This window comes from Rattus rattus, chromosome 5, assembly GCF_011064425.1.
Source record: "Rattus rattus isolate New Zealand chromosome 5, Rrattus_CSIRO_v1, whole genome shotgun sequence".
Taxonomy (NCBI): Eukaryota; Metazoa; Chordata; class Mammalia; order Rodentia; family Muridae; genus Rattus; species Rattus rattus.
Window position 1 is genome coordinate 130,415,999 of NC_046158.1, and position 12,207 is coordinate 130,428,205.

A 12,207-nucleotide genomic window follows, 5' to 3' on the forward strand; every position below is an offset into this window, starting at 1 on the left:
CACTTCATCTTAAAACAAAAGAATATGCCTTCTTCACAGTACCTCATGGTATCTTCTCCAAAACTGACATATAATTAGACAGAAAATAGGCCTCAACAGATACAAGAAGATTGAAATAAACCCAAGCATTCTATCAGATCACCATGGACAAAGGCTGGTTTTCAATAACAACAAAAATGACAGATACCCAACATCAAACTAAATGGAGAGAAACTTGAAGCAATCCCACTAAAATCAGGGACTAGACAAGGCTGCCCACTCTGTCACTAGTACTCGAAGTCCTAGCCAGAGCAATCAGACAGCGAAAGGAGATCAAAAGGATACAAATTGGAAGGGAAGAAGTCAAGGCATCACTATTTGCAGATGATATGATAGTCACATAAGTGATGCCAAAAATTCTACCAGAGGGGGTTGGGGATTTAGCTCAGTGGTAGAGCGCTTGCCTAGCAAGCGCAAGGCCCTGGGTTTGGTCCCCAGCTCCGGGAAAAAAAAAATTCTACCAGAGAACTCTTACACCTGATAAACAACTTCAGCAAAGTGATTGAATATAAAATCAACTCATACAAATCAGTAGCCTTCCTCTATGCAAAGGATAAATTAGGGAAAAAACACTCTTCACAATAGTCACAAATAATATAAAATATCTTGTTGTAACTCTAACCAAGCAAATGAAAGATCTGTATAACAAGAACTTCAAGTCCCTGAACAAAGAAATCGAAGAAGACCTCAAAAGACGGAAAGATCTCCAATGCTCATGGATCAGTAGGATTAACATAGTAAAAATGAACATCTTACCAAAATGTGATCTACAGATTCAATGCAATCCCCAACAAAATTCCAACTCAATTCTTCACAGAGATAGAAAGAGAAATTCTCAGCTTCATCTGGAATAACAAAAAAAACCCAAGATAGTAAAAACAATTCTAAACAATAAAAGAACTTCTGGGAGAAACTATCCCTGACTTCAAACTATACCACAGAGCTATAGTGATAAAAACTGCAGCAAGGCCCTGGGTTCGGTCCCCAGCTCTGAAAAAAAGAAAAAAGAAAAAAAAACTGCATGGTATTGGTACAAAGACTGAGAGGTACATCAGTGGAATAGAATTGAAGACCTACAAATAAACCCACACACCTATGGTCACTTGATCTTTGGCAAAGAAGCCAAAACCATCCAGTGGAAAAAAGAAAGCATTTTGAACAAATGATGCTGGTCTAAATGGAGGTCAGCATGTAGGAGAATGCAAATTGATCCATTCTTAATCTCCTTGTACAAAGCTCAAGTCCAAGTGAATTAAGGACCTCCACATAAAACCAGATACACTGAAACTAATAGAAGAGAAAGTGGGAAAGAGCCTCGAACACATGGACACAGGGGAAAATTTCCTGAACAGAACACCAATGGCTCATGCTCTAAGATCAACAATTGACAAATGGGACCTCATGACACGGAAGAGCTTCTGTAAGGCAAAGGATACTGTCGATAGGACAAAATGGCAACCTACAGATTGGGAAAAGATCTTTACCAACCTTACATTCGATAGTGGGCTAATATCCACAACATACAAAAAACTCAAGAAGTTAGACTCCAAATAACCCAATTTAAAAATGGGATACAGAGCTTAAACAAAGAATTCTCAACTGAGGAATCTCAAATGGCAGAGAAGTACCTAAAGAAATGTTCAGCATCCTTAGTCATCAGAGAAATGCAAATCAAAAGGACCCTGAGATTTGAGATTCTACCTTATACTAATCAGAATGGCAAAGATTAAAAACAAAACAAACAAACAAACAAAAAAGCAAACCAGGTGACAGCAGATGCTGGCAATGATGTGGAGAAAGAGGAACACTCCTCCATTGTCTGGTGGGATTGCAAGATGGTACAACCCCTCTGGAAATCAGTCTGGCAATTCCTCAGAAAATTGTAAATAGTTCTACCTGAAGACCCAGCTACACCACAGAAGATGCTCCAACATATAACAGGGATATGTACTCCACTATGTTCATAGCAGCCTTATTTATAATAGCCAGAAGCTGGAAAGAACCCAGGTGTCCCTCAGCTGAAGAATGTGGCTCATTTACATGATGGAGTACTACTAGGCAATTTAAAACAATGACTTCACAAACTTTGTAGGCAAATGGATGGGACTAGAAAATATCATCCTGAATGAGGTAACCCAGACCCAAAAGGGCATACGTGGTATGTACTCACTGAGAAGTAGATATTTGCCCAAATCCCAGAATACCCACAATAACAACTCACAGACCATATGAAGCTTAACAAGAAGGAAGGGCAGAGTGTGGATGCTTCCTTCAATCCAGCTTAGAAGGGGGAACAAAATAATCACGGGAGGCAGAGGCAGGGCGGGATCTAGGTGGGAGAGGGAAAGGGAGGGGAAAAAGGGAGGAAAGGACCAGGCATGGGAAGAGACAGGAGAGAAGTCCAGATGGCCAGGAGAATGACTAGAAATAAGTAGCAGTGGGGGGTGCGGGTAGGGAATGGGGAGAACCACTCGAAAGTCCCAGATGCCAGGGATGTGAGAGTTCCAGGACCCAATGGGGATGACATTAGCCAAAATACCCAAAAGAGGAGAGATAGAACCTGAAGAGACCACCTCCAGTACATAGACATGGTCCCCAGTTGAGAGATGAGGCCACCCACCTATCTCAAAAATTTTAACCCAGAATTGTTGCTGTCTAAAGGAAATGCAGGCACAAAATATGGAGCAGAGACTGAAGAAAACGCCATCCATAGACTACCCTACCTTGATATCCATCCCATCTGCAGACACCAAACCCCGACACTACTGCTGATGGCAAGAAGTGCTTGCAGACAGGAGCCTGGTACGGCTGTCCTCTGTGAGGTTCTGCCAGTACCTGACTAAGACAGATACAGATGCTCACAGCCAACATCGTACTGAGCCCTGGGACTCCAATGGAAAAGTTAGGGGAAGGGCAGAAGGAGGTGAAGGATTGTAACCCCATAGGAAGAACAACAATATCAACTAATCTAGTACCCTCAGAGCTCCCAGGGACTAAATCACCAAAGAGTATCCATCAGTGGGGCCCATGATTCCTGCTACATATGTAGTAGAGGACTGACTTATCTGACATCAGTGGGAGGGGAGGTGCTTGGTCCTGTGGAGGGTTGATGCCCCAGTGAAGGGAGATGCTGGAGGGGTGAATCAGAAGTAGGTAGGGGAGCTCTCTCTTAGAGGCAAAGGAGAGAGGGAGATGGGGAGGAGGCAATGGTTAAAATGTAAAAAATAATAATAATAATAAAAATTACTAAAAATTCAATGCATTTTAAAATGGCACTGGGAGCCAGGAGTGGTAATGCACACCTAGGATCTCAGCAGTTGCAAAGCAAAGGCTGGAGCACCGAGAGAAGTCGAATGCCAGCCTCTAAATCACTGTCATCTGTATAATAATTAGTATTGTTCAGTCGAACAGGATGCCTCAAGTATGTTTAAAATTCAAAGAATCGGGTTGGGGATTTAGCTCAGTGGTAGAGCGCTTGCCTAGGAAGCGCAAGGCCCTGGGTTCGGTCCCCAGCTCTGAAAAAAAGAACCAAAAAAAAAAAAAAATTCAAAGAATCATTAAATTCAAGAGCTCCTGTTTTTTCATTGGACAAATATATCCTTTTGTATTCTATTTCTTTAATTGAACTTTCACATTTTGTCCATGTCCTCTTTAAGGTCCTTGAGCATACCCATGGCTGCTGTTTTGAAGTCCTTGCCTTACGGTTCAGATAAATTGCTTTTTTTTTTTCAGGGCATGTTAAAATATGGTCTTTGGCTTCTGGAAGAGGCATGATCATCTTCCTGTTCATGTGTGTGCTTTTGTGCTGGAATCTAGGCATCTGGCATTGTAAGGATTGAGGTGTTTCTTGGTATAAATACCTGGTCTTGTCTTTGTTGGTGGGTATTCTGTTCTTGGGCTGCTGTTGCCCACTCTGAGTCCCAGGCAAGTGTGGTGACTGTGGGGTCCCTGGTAGAGGGTGCTTAGGTGAGTCAGTGGTGGGTGACACAAAGGAATGGAGATGGACTAGAAGGGAAAGCTGAGAGGGTCTAGGGGAAAGAGCAAAGGGGACTCGGGGTCTGCACCAGAAGGCAGAGTCCCCAGGGGATGGAGGTGGAATAGGAAGGAGGAGGGGCTCCTGCAAGAAGGTTGCAGCAGGACTGAGTCTGCAGAGACTGGAACGAAAGAGCTAAGCAACCCTGGCTCCTTGAAATAGACGTTTAGAGTTAGGTGCACATGCCCAGGTAAATGCTGTGCGTTGCTAGGCTGACGGGTGTCAGCCCCCTTTAACCTTCCTTTTCATTTTTCATGTGTGTGAGAGTAAGAACTCACATCAACGGAGTGAATGGGCCTGGATGTTGCTTCTTTCAGACAGAAAGAAGCTGTGTCTTTTGCATACATGTGTGTCCATGGGCACATATGTGTACATGTGCCTTTGCACATGGAAGCTAGAGGTCAAATGCAGGGCAGGTCTTCAACCTTGCTTTTGAGATAGGGTCGGTCCTTCTCTGGCCTGAGGCTTGAAGATTAGGGTTAACTGATGAATGCTGTTCCCCACACAACAACAACAAAGTTAAAAGAAAACTTGAAATGCAAGTTTTAGTTAAGTTTCTAAAAATAAAAATTCCATTTTATTTGTTCATTTTGTGTGCTGGGAAGGGTTGGTACTCATGCCACAGTGTGCACGTGGAGGTCTGGAGACAAGTTGCAGGAGTCAGTTGGTTCTCTCTTTCTACCACGTGGGAGTCCTGGGGAATGAACTTAGGTCCTCTGGTTGGCATCATTCCCCATTGAGTCATCGCGCGAGCCCTTAATCAGTCTTTAAAGCTTGAATTGGTGTTTATTTGTTCATTTGGAGAATGTGCAGCACCAAGGCTTTTCTCAGACCCGACTGCTGATTGAACCTACTTTTCCTGACTTAGAGGGCCCTGCTTCGTTAACATGTCTAAGCTCTGTTAGAGATACTGTTTACAGAATGAAACAAGAGAAACAAAAACGAAGGGAAATATTAAAAATATAGACATTAGAATCATTTCTAGCAGTTCTGAACAAAACATGATCTATTCAATCTGCTTCTAGTTTTATGTGTCATCTTGTAATGCCTAGTGAATAACATCATGTTGGATGAACAGGGAGGCAGATATCCATGCATGCTGTACACGTAGGGACTGACTAACGGGTGACGTATGTGGTAGATTTAGCTCAGCTTTCCACAGATAATCGAGGGAACTAATCCTGCTAAATGAATCTGTTTTTCTCATGAAATTGGTCCCTACACTGTGCCTTAAGAAGATGTTTATCCTGCACGTGGATATACCCTACGTTCTGCAGATGGGAGTGGAATGTTGATCTTGCCCCACACTGTGATGCTAATGGCTCCTGCTAAGAGCATTAACTGTGAAACATACCACTACTGCAGCCCCAGGGTCACAGAGCCAAAAGTCATTTGTAATGGACAGTATCCACCTTATTGGTTTTTATTATTTTCAGTCCTAAAAAATTAGATCGAAAGTCTCACACATGCTGAGCAATGCTTCAAAACTGACTACCCTCCCAGGGCCTCATCTTATTTTTAAAATATCTTTCGGAGTTCCAATATTCTTTCCACAAAAGTCAGTGATAACATTCTCCCGTCTGGAAAGAAGGCTGCTGATGAAAGTGTGGGCTAGAGGCCTGGAGATTTGGCTAAGCGATAGAACGTGTGCTTAACTATCATGGGGTCCGTCTCTAACGCCAAAAGAAAAATCAATCAATCAATCAACCAATAAATAAGTAAATAACTGGAAACTTACCTCCAACAAGTTCTCCTCATCTTACTCAGCTGGTTGTTCTCCCAAGTATATTGGTCATAGCTACATAAAGGAAACGCTCTTAGAATTTCCTCCTGAAGGCTGGGAGATGGCTCGGTAGTTAAGAGCACTTGCTGTTCTTCCGAAGGAGCCTGGTTCCGTTCCCAGCACCCTGATTGGACAGTCACAGCCACCTGTAGCTCCAGCTTCAGAGAATCTAAAACCTCTTTCTGACCTCAGTAGGTCCCTGCATACACACACCGTATCCTCAGAGAGACGTACACACGCTTACATAAAGAAAACTCCATCTTTAGGATTTCCTCGTGACCTGTGCACCTACAGCAGCTCATGAGAGTGACTGAGCTTCGGAACATCACACTTCTAATGCCTTCCGTCTACTGCTGAAGGGCGGGTATGCCGTTAAAACCTTCTCTTTGAGAGAAAAAGAAGGCGCTAGAAACAGAGAAGCAGGAAGGACAAGGGTCCAGGGACACCTGTCCAGGATGCAGCTTTTGTCAGGTCTTTGTTTATTCATTAAATCATTAAAAGTGATTTAATACGATTTTATATGTATGAATGTTTTGTCTGCGTGTACACAGGGGAGCCGCCTGTGTGTACAGATCAGAGGAGGAGCCCTGGCTGTAACTGGAGTCACAGGCAGTTGTAAGCTGCCTTGTGGGTTGCTGGGAACTGGACCCAGGTATTCTGCAAAAGCGGTACACACCCTTAACCACTGAGCCACCTCTCCAGCCTCTACAGCCGCACTGCTCTGAGAAGCGTTCAGAGTTCTGAAGCAAGCCTCTCCCGGCTGGTGTCGGGGGGCCAATGTGTGATTATTTAGGATCTGGCTTAAGTTTTACGTTGTTCATTTTGTTTTTCACTTAGCAGCTTTGTGTTAATAGAAAGTCCACTCGCTGAAGGATTTGCCTGGGATTTCTGTAATAAAATAGAAGGATTTGCAACGAATGCTGAGCGAACCTTCAGCAGAAGTGGTATTTTCCAAGCGATTATAGAGCCTGGAACATATTGTCATCCCACGGCTGCGGGCCCAGCTTCCTCACTGAAAGGCTGACAGATGTCCCCCGCTAATGTCCAGTGATTAAATGTCACTCTGAGCCCCTTCCTATCTATATATCCTGTCTCTTGCTTTCTGTAGCCATAGTGGTAGTGTTGCCTACAAAACTCCCATTTCCTGAAAACCAGGGGCCTTCTCTAGAGGTGAACTTTGTGTCCGTAGCCGCCATGCCTTGCTTTATTCTGCCTTCACCTCAGAAGACACCTAGGGATGACGAGACTTACGCCAACAACTGGGAACTACAACCTTCCTTCAGTAGCATGTCCTATGGAGAGGGCTGTACTAGCAAGACATGCAAAGAAAGAAGGGGCCATAAAAAAACAAAAACTGAGAACATCTCAGAAATCCTGAAATGTTGATCCATTCACCGGATTGGATAAGGTGCAGTCATTTGGTGATGTGCAGTCATTTGGTTAAATGTGGCCAACTGACCCACAGTTTTCCCCTCATATTCTCATCGAAATTAAATAGAGAAAACCTAAAATAAAATAAAATTTAAAAGCAGAGAGAATGGGATAGGAGAAAAAACAACCAAGACCGTGCTGCCCAGAGGTCAGAAGAAGCTGGATACCCTGAAATGGGAGTATACACGGTTATGAGCCACCATGTAGGTACCAGGAACTGAACCCCAGTCCTCTGAAAGAGGAACCAGGGTTCTCAGCCACTGAGCCATCTCTCCATCTCCTTAAAACAAACTTTTGAAAGATGGAGAGAGAGAAGCCTTCAAATGAGTGTATGAAAATGAGTGGTCACTTCCTCGGGGTCTTCATCAGTAAGGTGAGCAGGTTTCCCTCAGAAAGTTTGAAAGTAAAGGAAGATGAAGAGGTTGGAGGGCTGGGAAGAACACTGCCAACTGAGTCTTACAGCCAATGGAGCTATTCTGGTTTGAAAGCACAAAAGAAATTAAAACGCCTCCAGACAGACCAAAGCTGAGGTGACTCATTGGCACCAGACCTCATCTGCAACAAATGCCCACAGTCCCGAAGGGCAAGGTGGACAGATGCAAGACAATAAGCCAACCTCATGAAGAAACGGGGATTTCCATGAATGTCCACGCAACTCTAAAGGCTACGATCACCCTAGTGACAATTTCTAACTCTTCCATAGGATTTTAAAAACTAATAAATATTTTGTGTTTAGATAGATTGACCCCAGGCCCACAGTCCTGCTTCAGCATCCACAGTGCTGGGATCGCAAGCCTGTACCGTCATAACCAGCTTGAGACAAAAAGGTATCCTTTTAAATTACTGATCTGAAAGATGCTGTCACTATAACTTGGTTTCTAACTCCACATCCTTATTAATTCTCCACATAATTTTTTAATTTTATTTTAGTTCTTAATTATCTTTAATTTTTTTACAGTCTAGTCATTATCCCCCTCCCATTCTGCCCTCCAACCTTTCTTCATCCCATTCCTTCATCCCACCACTGTCTCCAAGAGGATGTCCCATCCCACACACCCCACACACTCCCATACCCTTCCAGGCTTCCCCACTCCCTGGGGCCTCAAGTCTCTCAAGGGTTAGGTACATCTTCTCTGAGGACAGACCCAGCTTTTTACGTAATTTAAGAGAATAATTTATCTAAAGAAACATTCATTTAAAAAGAGCATACTGTGTTGTAAAAATGTCGTTTTATAGCATTGACGACTGAAAACAAAGAGTAAAACCCTGGAAAGGGTCCATCTTTGTACTGTTTCTGCCCACCTTTCAAAGTAACTTTTCTTCTCTTTCTGTCTTTTAGGTGCTTCCTCTAGTTCTCTCTAGGTAGCTCTTGATGTCCTGGAATTCACAGAAATCCATCTGCCTCTGCCTTCCAAGTGCTGAGATCAAAGTCATGAATTACCAAAGCCCCAACTTGGGCTGTCTCTCTAAAGCTCCCTTCCCCACCCTGTGGCTGCTTGTCCATGTCTAAATCAAACCAGCATGGCTCCTCTCTCTCCCTCTAAACCTTTTTACCCATGAATCTATAATATTCTTCTCTCCAAAACAAAACAAAAGACTGTGTCACTACTAAATAAAATCCATGATCTTTGGTCAAACTCTGGCTCGTAAATAGAACCAATTGTGTATAAATGCATTTTGTGGTGGTGGTAGGGATTTGAATATAGACTGAAGACTAGATCACAATCTATTATATGTGCCCACAGAGAGTGGTTTCAGAGTTCTATAGTGTGTCTCCAGCCTTCAGTAACGCATGCTGAAGCATTTGAGTGAGATGTCAAGATGTCTGCCACATATTTCAAACAGAAGGAGTACAGATACTGAAAGACGAGAGCAATTGCTGAATTCAAGTGGTTGTTTGTATAAGTTCTCATTTCGTGATTCTCAGTCTTTCTGAAAGTCTGAAACAAGAGGGCAGAGCAAACACAAAACTGATCCCTCTCAGTTGCTAGAACACAAGCAGAGGTTGAGCTCTTATTTCTGGTCCTTGTAAAGCCACCTACACGAGGTTGGCTGAGTTCTCTGAAAGCAGCCCGTTCTTCAGCGGACTCCGGATGTAGGAGGTTTGAGTAAAAAGCAGCAGGACTGGGATGCAGGAGGTTTCTATTGCTTTGATAAAACGCTTGCCCCAAAAGCAGCTTGGGGAACGAAAGGGTTTATTTGGCTTACAGGCTACAGTAACCCTTAGAAGCCCAGGAAGGAACCTGGAGGCAGAAAGTGAAACAAAAGCCATAGAAGAAGACTGGTACCTCTCCCCAAAAGATGGGAACTTTCCACATCACTCTCATCAAGAAAATCCTGGGGATGGGGATTTAGCTCAGTGGTAGAGCAAGCGCAAGGCCCTGGGTTCAGTCCTCAGCTCCGGGGGAAAAAAAATTAAAAGGGGCTGGAGAGATGGCTCAACAGTTAAGAGTTCTGACTGTTCTTTCAGGGGTCCTGAGTTCAACTCCCAACAACTACATGGTGGCTCACAACCATCTGTAATGGGATCCGATGCTCTCTTCTGGTTGTCTGAAGAGGGTGCATACACAAAATAAATCAATCTTAAAAGAAATTAAAAAGGGAAGAAAAAAAGAAAATCCTCACAGACATGTGCACAGGCCATGCTGATGAAAGCAATTCCTTGATCCAAGTTCCTTCCTCTCAGAAGACTCTAGTTTGTGACAACCGGACAGAAACCAACCAGCCCAAGTGCGTATAACAAGAAAAGGGAAGAAGATGAGGGAAAGGGTGATTTTTGTTTTGTTAATCAGAAATTTATTTTCTAGGGTTGGAGAGATGGCTCACAGTTAAGAGTATGTGCTCGGGGCTGGAGAGGTGGTTCAGTGGTTAAGAACATTGGCTGCTCTTCCAGAGATCCTGAGTTCAAGTCCCAGCAACCACATGGTGGCTCACAACCATCTGTAATGGGATGATGTCCTCTTCTGGTGTGTCTGAGGACAGCTACAGTGTTCTCACATACATAAAGTAAGTAAGTAAATAAATAAATAAATAAATCCAAAAAAAAAAAAAGAAAAAAAGTATGTGCTTCTCTTTGCAAAGGACCTGAGTTAGAATCCCAGCATCCACACTGGGTGTCTCACAGTCAATCCTCTGTGCCCTGTTCTGGGTCCTGTGAACACATACTGCTCTCCCTCACACACGACAGACACTTCATTAAAAAGAAATCTTTTTTTTTAATTATGGAACACTTAACAAATTTGCGTGTCATCCTTGCACAGGGACCATGCTAATCTTCTCTATATCTTTCCAATTTTAGTATATGTGCTGCCGAAGAGAGCACTAAAAATAAATCTTAATAGTAAGTGTATATTCTCTCAGTTCTGAGGGGTGGAAGTCCATGATCAAGGTGCTGATGGAGTCATGGGCTCCTGAGGTCCATCTGATGGCCTCTCTCCACAGCTATAGATGGTCACCTTCTTGCTGTGGCCTCACGTAGCCTTTATCTCCTGTCCTTTGTTTTGTTTTTGTCTCAATTTTCTTGTAAAAGACCCTGTCTTCAAACAGTCATGTTGGGAAATGAGGTCTCCAACATACGTATGTTGGAAGGATTCTACCAAAATTGCGTCAGTTAATTCTCTGTCACTGTGACCAAATTACCTGACATAGACAACTTAAAGGAGGGCTGATGATTTGGGCCCGTGGTTTCAGAAGGTTTTGTCCCTTATGTACCAGAGCAAAAGAGCTTGTGCCACAACTGGCCAAGGGAACAGAAAGGGGGGGGGTTGCTCATCAATACTCAGCTTTTCTTCCCTTTCCTCCTTTACTGTGTCTAGCCCTTGGCCTATAGAATGGTGCTATCCTCATTTCAGGATGGGTTTTAGCCTCAGTCAATCCTCTCGAGAGGTCAATTTTGATGAATTGAGAGGAGCTCGGGGTTCTGGGTGGGATACAGCTCCCAGGCTGCCTTAAATAAATCACTGAACAAAGTCACTGAGGAAAGAGCGTGGTAGCATCTATAGCTGAGACAGCTAAGACCCCAGGCCCTACAGCTACCACCTCAGAGCTGAGCTGCAAGTCCCTTTCAATGGGGTCTTTGAGGATAGTCCCTGCTACTGTAGAGATGGTCACATCCTGCTCAGTGCACACAGGAAGGAAGCTGCAGATCTGTGGTCTCCATTCTCCAGAGCAGAATACCACTGCCTTTCAGTATCCCAGGGGCCCAATTCCAGGACCTGGTAAATAGGTGGAGTGGTGGTACCTGTGCCTTAAACCCCAGCACTCAGAAGACAGAGGCAGGGGAATCTCTGAGTTTGAGGCCAGCCTGGTGTACAGAGCAAGTTCCAGGATGGTCACAGCTACACAAGGAAACCCTGACTTGAAAACCAAACCAAAGCAAACAAACAAATAAACCGGGACCCAGTAAATAACAAAACGTCACCCATGTTTAAGAGGTTGACATAAGGTGACTTAGTGTGTAACTATAACTACACACACCCTCATGTAGACTATAATCACCACTGCATGGCTGATAACACCCTGTACCATGTCAGGACTAGGAAGGGGACTGAAATTGACCTCTTATTAATTACCGATTTTTCTCCAGAGGATATGTGCTAGAAAGAGAAGTAATGCCATTGTTTAAACAAATTTTGCACAAACACTGTCTTTAGGAAGATTGTAACCAGCTTTACCCACTTTCCATCTAATCTGATTGAAGCAGATTTTCTACAAAATCTTTTTTTTTTATTTCGTTGCTATTAAAAGATCATCTATTTGGATTGGCCTCAAACTCATAAGTTACCGGGTCCAGTGTATAAGTTCACAGATGATCTAACCAGAAGCTAAATTAAAACAGAAAAAAAAAAAAAGGAGAAGACAAAGAAGGGGATTTTCCCATGCAGTGGAATTTGCAGGGGAACTGACAGGTACTGCATTACTG

The 12,207-nt window shown here is 43.5% G+C and overlaps 1 non-coding gene across 1 annotated transcript; it reads right to left on the reverse strand.

The window, feature by feature from the left end:
• Positions 1-10,501: 10,501 nt before the first annotated feature.
• On the reverse strand, positions 10,502-10,608 carry LOC116902465. The gene has a single exon (XR_004388083.1). It is a non-coding gene; the product is annotated as a U6 spliceosomal RNA (small nuclear RNA).
• Positions 10,609-12,207: the final 1,599 nt, after the last annotated feature.